Raw genomic sequence first — 10,566 nt, forward strand, 5'->3', positions numbered from 1 at the left:
TCCTTGATATTCTTTGGAACTCTGCATTCAAATGGGTATATCTTTCCTTTTCTCCTTTGCTTTTTGCTTCTCTTCTTTTCACAGCTATTTGTAAGGCCTCCTCAGACAACCATTTTGCTTTCTTGCATTTCTTTTTCTTTGGATGGTCTTGCTTCCCGTCTCCTGTACAATGTCACAAACATCTGTCCATAGTTCATCAGGCACTCTGTCTATAAGATCTAGTCTCTTAAATCTATTTCTCACTTCCATTGTATAATTGTTAAGGATTTGATTTAGGTCATACCTGAATGGTCTAGTGGTTTTCTCTACTTTATTCGATTTAAGTCTGAATTTGGCAATAAGGAGTTCATGATCTGAACCACAGTCAGCTCCTGGTCTTGTTTTTGTTGACTGTATAGAGCTTCTCCATCTTTGGCTCCAAAGAATATCTTCAATCTGATTTCAGGGTTGACCATCTGGTGATGTCCATGTGTAGAGAGTCTTCTCTTGTGTTGTTGGAAGAGGGTGTTCGCTATGACCAGTGCATTCTCTTGGCAAAACTCTATTAACCTTAGCCCTGCTTCATTCTGTATTCCAAGGCCAATTTTGCCTGTTAGTTCAAGTCACCCTTCGATAGCTCAGCGGGTAGAATGGAGGACTGTAGATCTGACACGTGTGGTCATCCTTAGGTTGCTGGTTTGATTCCGGCCCAAAGGAGGTGCTGGTTGCTTTTGAACTTCCCTGGTGGCTCAGATGGTAAAGCGTCTGCCTGCAATGCGGGAGACCCGGGTTCAATCCCTGGGTCAGGAAGATCTCCTGGAGAAGGAAATGGCAACCCACTCCAGTATTCTTGCCTGGAAAATCCCATAGACGGAGGAGCCTGATTGACTACAGTCCATGGGGTTGTAAAGAGTTGGACACAACTGAGCAACTTCACTATCACTTTCCATGTGTTTCTTGACTTCCTACTTTTGCATTCCAGTCCCCTATAATATAAAGGACATCTCTTTTGGGTGTTAGTTCTAGAAGGTCTTGTGGGTCTTTCATAGAACTGTTCAGTTTCTTCAGCATTACTGGTCAGGGCACATACTTGGATAACCGTGATATTGAATGGTTTGCCTTGGAAACAAACAGAGATCATTCTGTCGTTTTTGAGACTGCATCCAAGTACTGCATTTCGGACTCTTTTGATGACTGTAATGGCTACTCCATTTCTTCTAAGGGATTCTTGCCCACAGTAGTAGATATAATGATCATTTGAGTTAAATTCACCCATTCCAGTCCGTTTTAGTTTGCTGATTCCTAAAATGTCGACGTTCACTCTTGCCATCTCCTGTTTGATCGTTTCCAATTTGCCTTGATTCATGGACCTAACATTCCAGGTTCCTATGCAATATGGCTCTTTACAGCATCAGACCTTGCTTCCATCATCAGTCACATCCACAACTGGGTGTTGTTTTTGCTTTGGCTCTGTCTCTTCATTCTTTCTGTAGTTATTTCTCTACTGATCTCCACTAGCATATTGGGCACCTACCTACCTGGAGAGTTCGTCTTTCAGTGTCCTGTCTTTTTGCCTTTTCATACTGTTCATGGGATTCTCAAGGCAGGAATACTGAAGTGGATTGCCACTCCCTTCTCCAGTGGACCACATTTTGTCAGAACTCTCCACCATGACCCGTCATTCTTGGGTGACCCTACATGGCATGGCTCATAGTTTCATTGAGCCATGGCTCATAGTCAGCCTTGTCTAACTCAATGAAAATATGAATGTCTTAATACCACTGAAATGTGCACTCAAAAATGGTTAAGATGGCCAATTTCATGTTGACCATCTTATGTATATTTTACCACAATAAAATTTGAGGGAAAGAAGGAAAGTAAGTGGAAAATGATATATCTTACATTAGAGTTGGCAATAGATTTGTAGAGAGTTGACTCCAGAGAGGAATTGTATTATTGGTAGTGTGGTGAAGGAGAGGGAGGAAACAAGAATATCCCCTGGCATCTGTAAGTGGGAGATGATGGTCCTGTTGGTAACTTGTTGGAGAAGTGAATGTGGGGTTAGGGTGTAAAAGCATCTTATTTGAAGGAAATGAGAAGGAAATCATAGAATCTAAGCATTATTGACAAGTAGGTAAATGTTTCCAATGGTAAAAGATCATTTGCACAATGTTTCAAAGCATTATGTGGAGAGAATGACCAACAGAAGGACCAACAGAATGGAGAAAGGAATGCTCATATTTTCCCCAGCGTACTTGAGGAGCCATTTTAGGCTCTAGCAAATTTTCACAAGATTATTGTTGTTATTTAGTCCTTAAGTTATGTCTAACTCTTTTGCAACCCCATGGACTGTGATCCACCAGGCTCCTCTGTCTATGGGATTTCCCAGGCAAGAATACTGAAGTAGGTTGCCATTTCCTTCTCCAGGGGATCTTCCTTCTTCAGGGATCAAACCCACATCTCCTGCATTGGCAGGCAGATTCTTTACCCCTGAGCCACAAAGGAAGCCCATTTTGCACAAGATAGGTGGGATAGATTATGGGATTTGAGAGTTATTCCATTGGCAGTGGAAAGCTGCTAGGTTTCCCATCAAGGGGAGTGAGTAAGTAATTGCCATTTTAGGAGGTCAAGGCCTAAACTTATGAGGCACAAGACTTAGGTAGACTTTTAATCAACCAACAAATCAACCAATTTGACCAACGTCCTATGCTATACCAAGCACTGTAGTAAGCGAGGCAGTGCTAAAGGAGACAAAAAGCTGAATTTAAGCATTATTTTGTAGAAAAAGGTAGAAACAACTTGCTGACTACTTAAAGGGAATTTTATTCTTGTTTGTTTATTTGGCTGTGCTTGGTCTTAGATGTGGCATGCAGGATCCTAAGTTACAGCATGTGGGATCTAGTTCCCTGACCAGTGATTGAACCAGGGGCCTCTGCATTGCGAGTGCAGAGTCTTAGCCACTGGACCACCGCTTACTCACTCACTTAGTTCAGTCGCTCAGTCGTGTCTGACTCTTTGAGATCCCATGAATCACAGCACGCCAGGCCTCCCTGTCCATCACCAACTCCGGGAGTTCACTCAGACTCACGTCCATCAAGTCAGTGATTCCATCCAGCCATCTCATTCTCTGTCATCCCCTTCTCCTCTTGCCCCCAATCCCTCCCAGCCTCAGAGTCTTTTCCAATGAGTCAACTCTTCACATGAGGTGGCCAAAGTACTGGAGTTTCAGCTTTAGCATCATTCCTTCCAAAGAACACCCAGGGCTGATCTCCTTTAGAATGGACTGGTTGGATCTCCTTGCAGTCCAAGGGATTCTCAAGAGTCTTCTCCAACACTAAAGTTCAAAAGCATCAATTCTTTGGCGCTCAGCTTTCTTCACAGTCCAACTCTCACATCCATACATGGCCATAGGAAAAACCATAGCCTTGACTAGATGAACCTTTGTTGGCAAAGTAATGTCTCTGCTTTTGAATATGCTATCTAGGTTGGTCATAACTTTCCTTCCAAGGAGTAAGCATCTTTTAATTTCATGGCTGCAGTCACCATCTGCAGTGATTTTGGAGCCCAGAAAAGTAAAGTCTGACACTGTTTCCACTGTTTCCCTATCTATTTCCCATGAAGTGATGGGACTGGATGCTATGATCTTCGTTTTCTGAATGTTGAGCTTTAAGCCAACTTTTTCACTCTCCACTTTCACTTTCATCAAGAGGCTTTTGAGTTCCTCTTCACTTTCTGCCATAAGGGTGGTGTCATCTGCATATCTGAGGTTATTGATATTTCTCCCGGCAATCTTGATCCCAGCTTGTGTTTCTTCCAGTCCAGCGTTTCTCATGATGTACTCTGCATATAAGTTAAATAAACAGGGTGACAATATACAGCTTTGACGTACTCCTTTTCCTATTTGGAACCAGTCTGTTGTTCCATGTCCAGTTCTAACTGAATTCTCAGTTCATGAAACTTGCCAGGCAGGGAAAGTTATCTGTCATGGGTTAATATGGGAAAAAAGAGGGAACCACCATTCTTAGATTAGATAATGAAATACTCAGTATTCTACCCATTGCAATTGTCAAACTTAATCATAATTATTTATCTATCTATAGCTCCCACTGTTAGCTCATCAAGAGTAAACACTTAAGACTTTTACCTCTGCATTGGAGAAGGATATGGCAACCCACTGCAGTATTCTTGCCTGGAGAATCCCATGGACCTAGGAGCCTGGTAGGCTACAGTCCATGGGGTCGCAAAGAACTGGACATGACTTAGCGACTAAACAACAACAACTGGTACCTGAAATGCCTAATAAAAACAGAAGAGATTTTATTTTCCTATTGTCAAATGAAGTCAGCAATGATGGGGCTTCACATGAAGACTGCCAGTGATGCCTTCTGAAAATGGGCAATACATTTCATGGGCTTGGCTGGGGATGGAGGAAAGAATCGGTGGTTAGGAAGTGGGATCAGCAGATGCAGGCTGTCATGTCCATCATTTTGGCAATAAAAGGAAGGAGAAATATAGGACAGTGCACAGAAAAAAAAATAGGTTCAAATGAACCCTTTTAGGCTTCCTCGCTTCCCATTCCCTCCAGTCTGGCTCTTCTCTAAACTGTTTCACAAAAACTGCTCTGGCATATGTTATTAATAAACTTCATTGTTGATTCCACGGTACATTCAAATGCTTACCTTCCTTGACTTCTCTGATGAGCATCAGCTTGTGACTTAGTAGGCCTGTACATCTTCTGGAAGTACTCTCTTTCCCTTCCTCCTGTGTCATCATTAACTTACCTATAAGATAGGATTTTCTTTCTGTTTTTTGAATCACTCCTGGGCTGGTGCCTTCTTTACCTGCATTCACTCTCACAAAGCATTGGAGATCAAGGCTTTCAACTGTCATAAAAGCTACGTTCTGGCAATCTGATCCATTTCAATGACTCTGAATCCCACCTGTACATCAATGACTCCCTTCTTTCTAAAATAATTTTTTTTAGTTCACTGTATGTCCAGACATCTTCACATAACCATCTCATAAATACCTGAATCCACATTCAAAATTTTCTTTATATTTCTTTTCAAATCCCAGTACAATGGTACCTACTTGCCCAAGAAAGACAACTGAGAACCATAATTCTCCTCCTTCTTTTCCACCTTGCCTCCACATCCAGTTTTTAATCAGGGCCTGTCAATACTACTTTAAAAATTAATCTACCTTCTTTCCTTGTCTCCACTGCCACCACCAAGTTTAAACCTTCATCATCCCTCTCCTGGGGTGACTATAGATAATACCCACTGGGCTTTCAGTTTCCATTGTGTTTCAATTCATCTATGTACATCACACTTTGAGTCATATTTCTACTATACTCAAACCGTTCATACTTTGGGTTAAAAATGAAATTCAGACTTTATGTTGGTCCAGTGGTTAAGACTCTGAGCTTCCACTGCAGGGAGTATGGGTTCCATATTTGGTCTGGGAACTAAGATCCACATGCCATGCAGACAAAAAGTTTAAATACAAATAAATAAAATTAGATCTTTAAAAAATAAATTAAAAATAAATAAACTTTAAAAATTGGAATTAAATGTTAAAATATTAAAAAAATGGAATTCTTCCAGGTGACCAACAGGGCCTTGCAAGATCTAACCATTGCTTGTTTCTCTAGCCCTATTGTAGGCCACTCTTACCTATGTATGCTCATATGCTCAGCCCATGGGTCTCTTTATTCCATACACCAAATTCTTTCCTGCCTGAAAGCCTTGGAGATGTGATTTCCTTACCCTAGGATCCTCCTCACATCCTTACCAACTCCTCTGTTCATAGGATTATCCAGCAAGAATACTAGAGTAGGTTGCCATGCCCTCCTCCAGGGAATTTTCCAACCCAGGATCAAACCCACATCTCCTGCGGCTCCTGCATTGGCAGGTAGGTTCTTTACTGCTGAACCACCTGGGAAGCCCCATACACAAAGACTATGAGCTTACAGATGAGAAAGCAGGGAAAAAAGAAATGCTGATTGACTCACCCCAAAGACACAGAGCTGGGTAGAGGAGAAACTGGGATTCCAGTCCAGGCTATCTGGCTCCAGCACCTTCATACTTAAGCACTATTTAATTTAGAACTTCCCAGTTGGTGAGCTACAGATGAACTGCAGAGGTGCCACCAGACATCAGTTTATTTGGCCATGAGGCAGCCAGACTGGTGCCTTCAGGCTGTGAGTAGCTTTGTCCAGGGCTCTTGAGAGCGAGGCAGAGCCAGTCTGATGTCATACTCCTGTCCCATAGCGGGAGTGGGGAGGCCTAACTTGGGCTGGATCATGTGCTGACACCCTGATCCTTGATGTTTATCTCAGTAGCAGCTGCAGGGGGCGTCACTCTGCATTGCAGACAAGGTGCTCCAGGAGATACCAGGTACACCAGGGGCATGGCCAGCAGCCCAAGGTGCTGAGGGTTGAGTGCCAGGGCTGCAGAGGAGTTCAGGCAGAAAGCTCTGTCTGTATCTAAGCAATTACATCTGTCCAGTGGTGGCTGCCATCACCATCCTTTCAGGCACCTCAGATGGCTACCAGGTGGCCCTGTGACATATCATGTGCGTTGTGCTAACTCAAGCTTCGTCAGTGTTCTGAAATGCTTTATTACCAAGGTTTTGCCTGCTTTGGGAATCCATTCTCACTTTCACCTTTGTCCGTGAAAGAAAAAGGAGCCCTCTTAGATATCTTAATGCAATTTCAACTTTCATACCTTTTTGAATGGTTGTAAAATAAAAGATCTAAAAATGTCTTATGACTTGTTGGTGTGAACAAATTTTCTGTTGATGGTCACTATCAGGACTCCAAAGAAATGCACATGAGAAGTTCCTGAGTAGAGGGCCTTGCAGACATCTGAAACACAAAATCAGTTATTAAAAAAATAAAGAAAGAAAGAAAGATCAAGTTTTTCACCCCCCAAAAGAATGTTGAAAAGATTTTAGAACTTTTACATAGATTCTATGCTAATATCTTCTTAATACATTTTATTTTTCCAGTCATAATTACATAATATAAACAAAACATAAGTAATTTTCATCAAGCATCATATACATACCCCCAAATTTTATTGAGCTAATGGTCACTTCTGGTGTGTATACAATGAGAAGATTGAAGACCCTCTCTCTGCACTATGTTCTGTGTGAAGGGTGTTCACTTCGTGATGCACTGACTTCCTAGTTATGGCCCCAGTCAACCGTACTAGATAAGTTGAAGTTACTTCTGAAGTTCCCATATGCTCTCTTGCCATCTTCTCTGTGTAGTGGTTAAGAGCTAAGGCTCTGGAACCAGTATGCCTGATGTAAATCCCAGCTTTGCCACTTGATTGCTGTGTGGCACTAAACCAGCAACCTTACCTCTCTGTTTTATCATGTGAAAAGGGCATCATACTAGCAATTGCCACGTAATTGAGGTTATAAACAGCTCAGACGGATACCAAGCATATATTAATAGTAAACACCCCAGAAATGCCAGCTGTGTTTCTTGCTCTCTTCCACTTTCTCCTCTCTGCCCTGCCTTATCCTGCCTTTGCCTGGCTGAAAGTAAAAGTGAAGTCGCTCAGTTAAGTCCAACTCTTTGGGACCCCACGGACTGTAGCTTGCCAGGCTTCTCCGTCCATGGGATTTTCCAGGCAAGAGTACTGGGATGGGTTGCCTTTTCCTTCTCCAGAGGACCTTCCCAATCAAACCCGGGTCTTCTGCATTATAGGCAGATGCTTTACCGTCTGAGCCACCAGGGAAGTCTTTGCCTGGCTGAGTCATACTCAACCTTAGGTATGACCTCACCTGACATGTCATTTTCTCTGGCTAGCCTTCCCTATCCACCGTGCCTAGGCTACCACTCTTTTAGGAGCTCATGGAGCCCACAGAATCACCCCCATCATAGCACTTAGCAAGGTCCATGGTAATTTTCATTGTCTTGTCTATTGCCTACCCCGCCTCATAAGAGCAAGGTCCTTCAGAGTAGCAACTGTTGCATTAGCTTGTGAATTCCCAGTGCCTGCCATGGAGTCTAGTACCCAAAAGCCAGTTAATGAATGAACGCCCAATGGAAGAATCCCATTCTGTGCTGTTTCATAGCAATGACCCCAGAAGACAGGAAGAAGATAGGTGACTTTTCTAACAGGTATTTAGGACTCTGATGGCAAAGCCAAGTATCCATAAAATTTTCCTCCTCATTCCCTCAGTCCCAACTTCCCATTTAGCCTTCATGTTGAGAAAAATAGCATCCTTCATTTTTTCCATGAAAACTCATCCAGCTGCCCTTTTGTGATGTTCTGTCTCCTCCAGAATTGTCCGTGGGTCAGAATAAAGCTTGGGAACTTTGGTGTTGGCCACAGGCTGGGCTATACCTCAGTGGAATTTCTTGATGCCCATGCAACAGATGAGGCATCTGTTATGAGTGTCATTGGTTCAGCTGCATGGAGGTCAGTTAAGTTGGGCTCTGAGCCAAGGCCTGAAAAAGGGTAGCAAGGGCTGGACCAAATCTCTCAGCATGGTGATGACTCCCAGGTGACAGCTTCAGAAAGTTCTGGACTCAGATGTGTTCAGCAAATTGGAGTCCTGCTCCCTTAATGCAGTATATGTTCGCCACAACTTTCCTGTTCTTGCGTTCACAAGTCACCCAAGTTCACATATCTATTGTTTCCTACACTTGGACTCCTGAATATGTCAGGGTTTTTTGTTTGCAGTTTGTTGGGACTGTTTTATTTTTATTTTCAGGAGTGAAAATAGCAAAGGTAAAACAAGTGGGTCGGCAGGACAGAGAAGACTGACTTTCCAACTAGAACACTGATTTTCACAAATGGGTCTTATGTGATCCTTTACGTACTTCAGTGCCATGGGGTAACTGAGAAAGAAAAGAAGGAAATAAATGGAAGGAAAGAAACTCACTAAAAAAAAATGTGTGTGTGCATGTGTGTGTGTACTTGTATAAGAGTTAAAAGAGCAAGAAGCAAGAAAGGGCTTTAACATTTATTCATCATCTGTTATCTCACTTGGGGGCAGGAGGAGAAGAGGACGACAGAGGATGAGATGGCTGGATGGCATCACTGACTTGATGGACGTGAGTCTGAGTGAACTCCGGGAGTTGGTGATGGACAGGGAGGCCTGGTGTGCTGGGATTCATGGGGTTGCAAAGAGTCGGACACGACTGAGCGACTGATCTGATCTGATCTGATCTCACTCAGGCCTCAAAGCCACCCTATGAAATAGGTGGGGACCCCTGCATTTCCAGACAAAGACACAGAAAAGTTAAGTAACAATCCCAAAGTACATTTTAAAAGAATATCTTTTATCTATTTGCTTGTTTATATTTATTTTGCATTAAAAATGTAATACAATTTTTAAAGGTCACTTTCCGTTTACAGTTAGTACAGAGTTTGGACTCTATTCCCTGTTTTGTACAATACATCCTTGAGCCAATAATGTGTAATTCCCACCTTCCCGTCCTTATATTGCCCTTCCCTCCTTCCCTCTTCCCACTGGTAACCACTGTATGTTCTCTATATCTGTGAGTCTACTTTTTTGTTGTATTCACTAGTTTCTTGTTATTTTTTAGATTCCACATATAAGTTATATCATAAGTTACTTGTCTTTCTGTGTCTAACTTTTTTCACTTAGCATAATACCTTCCAAGACCATCTGTGGACTGCTGCAAATGGCAAAATGTTCACTCTTTTTTGTGGCTGAGTAATATTCCATGGTGTGTGTGTGTGTGTATATGTATATGTGTGTGTGTGTGTATATATATACACACACACACACCACATCTTCTTTACCCATTCATCTGTTGGTGGACACTTCAGTTTCTTCTTCATCTTGGCAATTGTAAACATGGTACAGTGAACACTGGGGTGTATATATCTTTTTGAATTAGAGTTTTTTTCTTTTGAGGGGGTGATATATACCCAGGAGTGGAATTGCTGGGTTATTTGGTAGTTCTAGCTGTTGTTTTAGAGAACTCCATACCATTTTTCACAATGGCTGCACCAAATTGAAAGAACAGTTTTTTAATTTGAACCCTCAGCCCCTTTTCCCCCAATAAGACAGGTTAGCAAACACAGCCAAATTTGGCCCTCTCCCTGTTTTGGTATAACTGCAAGCTAAGAAGGGCTTTATCTTTTTAAATGGTTGGGGAAAAATCAAAAGAAGAATAGCACTTTGTGACACATGAAAATAATAAAAACTATATGAGACTCAAATGTCAGCATCCATAAATAGATTTACTGGAACACAGTCCCACCCATTCTTTTATTGTTGTCTCTGGCTGCAGAGTAGAAAAGTTACGCAGACTGTGTGGCCTGAGAAGTCTAAAATATTTACTATCTGATCTTTTACAAAAAAAGGTTTGCCAGCCCCTGTTCTCAGGGAGTGATTTTGAAAGTTTGTAGTCATTTAGGAAAGTTGATTAAGAAGCAGAAAAAGGAATCACTTGGTCCCCTAAAATATTCTTCTAAATGCAGAGGATAACAGAATTATGAACAGATGTCAAATTAATATTTTATGATAATAAAAATACTAATATTAGGTGGCATGGATGATAAAGTAGCTTTTCCATCTCCTCTGTGTTTCCAT

The 10,566-nt window shown here is 42.0% G+C and overlaps 1 long non-coding RNA gene across 1 annotated transcript in view; it reads left to right on the plus strand.

Moving 5' to 3' along the window:
- LOC129659410 (uncharacterized) overlaps positions 1-9,294 on the plus strand; it is a 42,710-nt gene extending 33,416 nt beyond the window's left edge. The window contains exons 2-3 of the long non-coding RNA XR_008718061.1: positions 8,998-9,055; positions 9,180-9,294. This is a non-coding gene — a long non-coding RNA (uncharacterized LOC129659410). The remainder of the gene's footprint in view (positions 1-8,997; positions 9,056-9,179) is intronic.
- The last annotated feature ends 1,272 nt before the right edge of the window (positions 9,295-10,566 follow it).

Source organism: Bubalus kerabau, chromosome 8, assembly GCF_029407905.1.
Source record: "Bubalus kerabau isolate K-KA32 ecotype Philippines breed swamp buffalo chromosome 8, PCC_UOA_SB_1v2, whole genome shotgun sequence".
Lineage (NCBI taxonomy): Eukaryota > Metazoa > Chordata > Mammalia > Artiodactyla > Bovidae > Bubalus > Bubalus kerabau.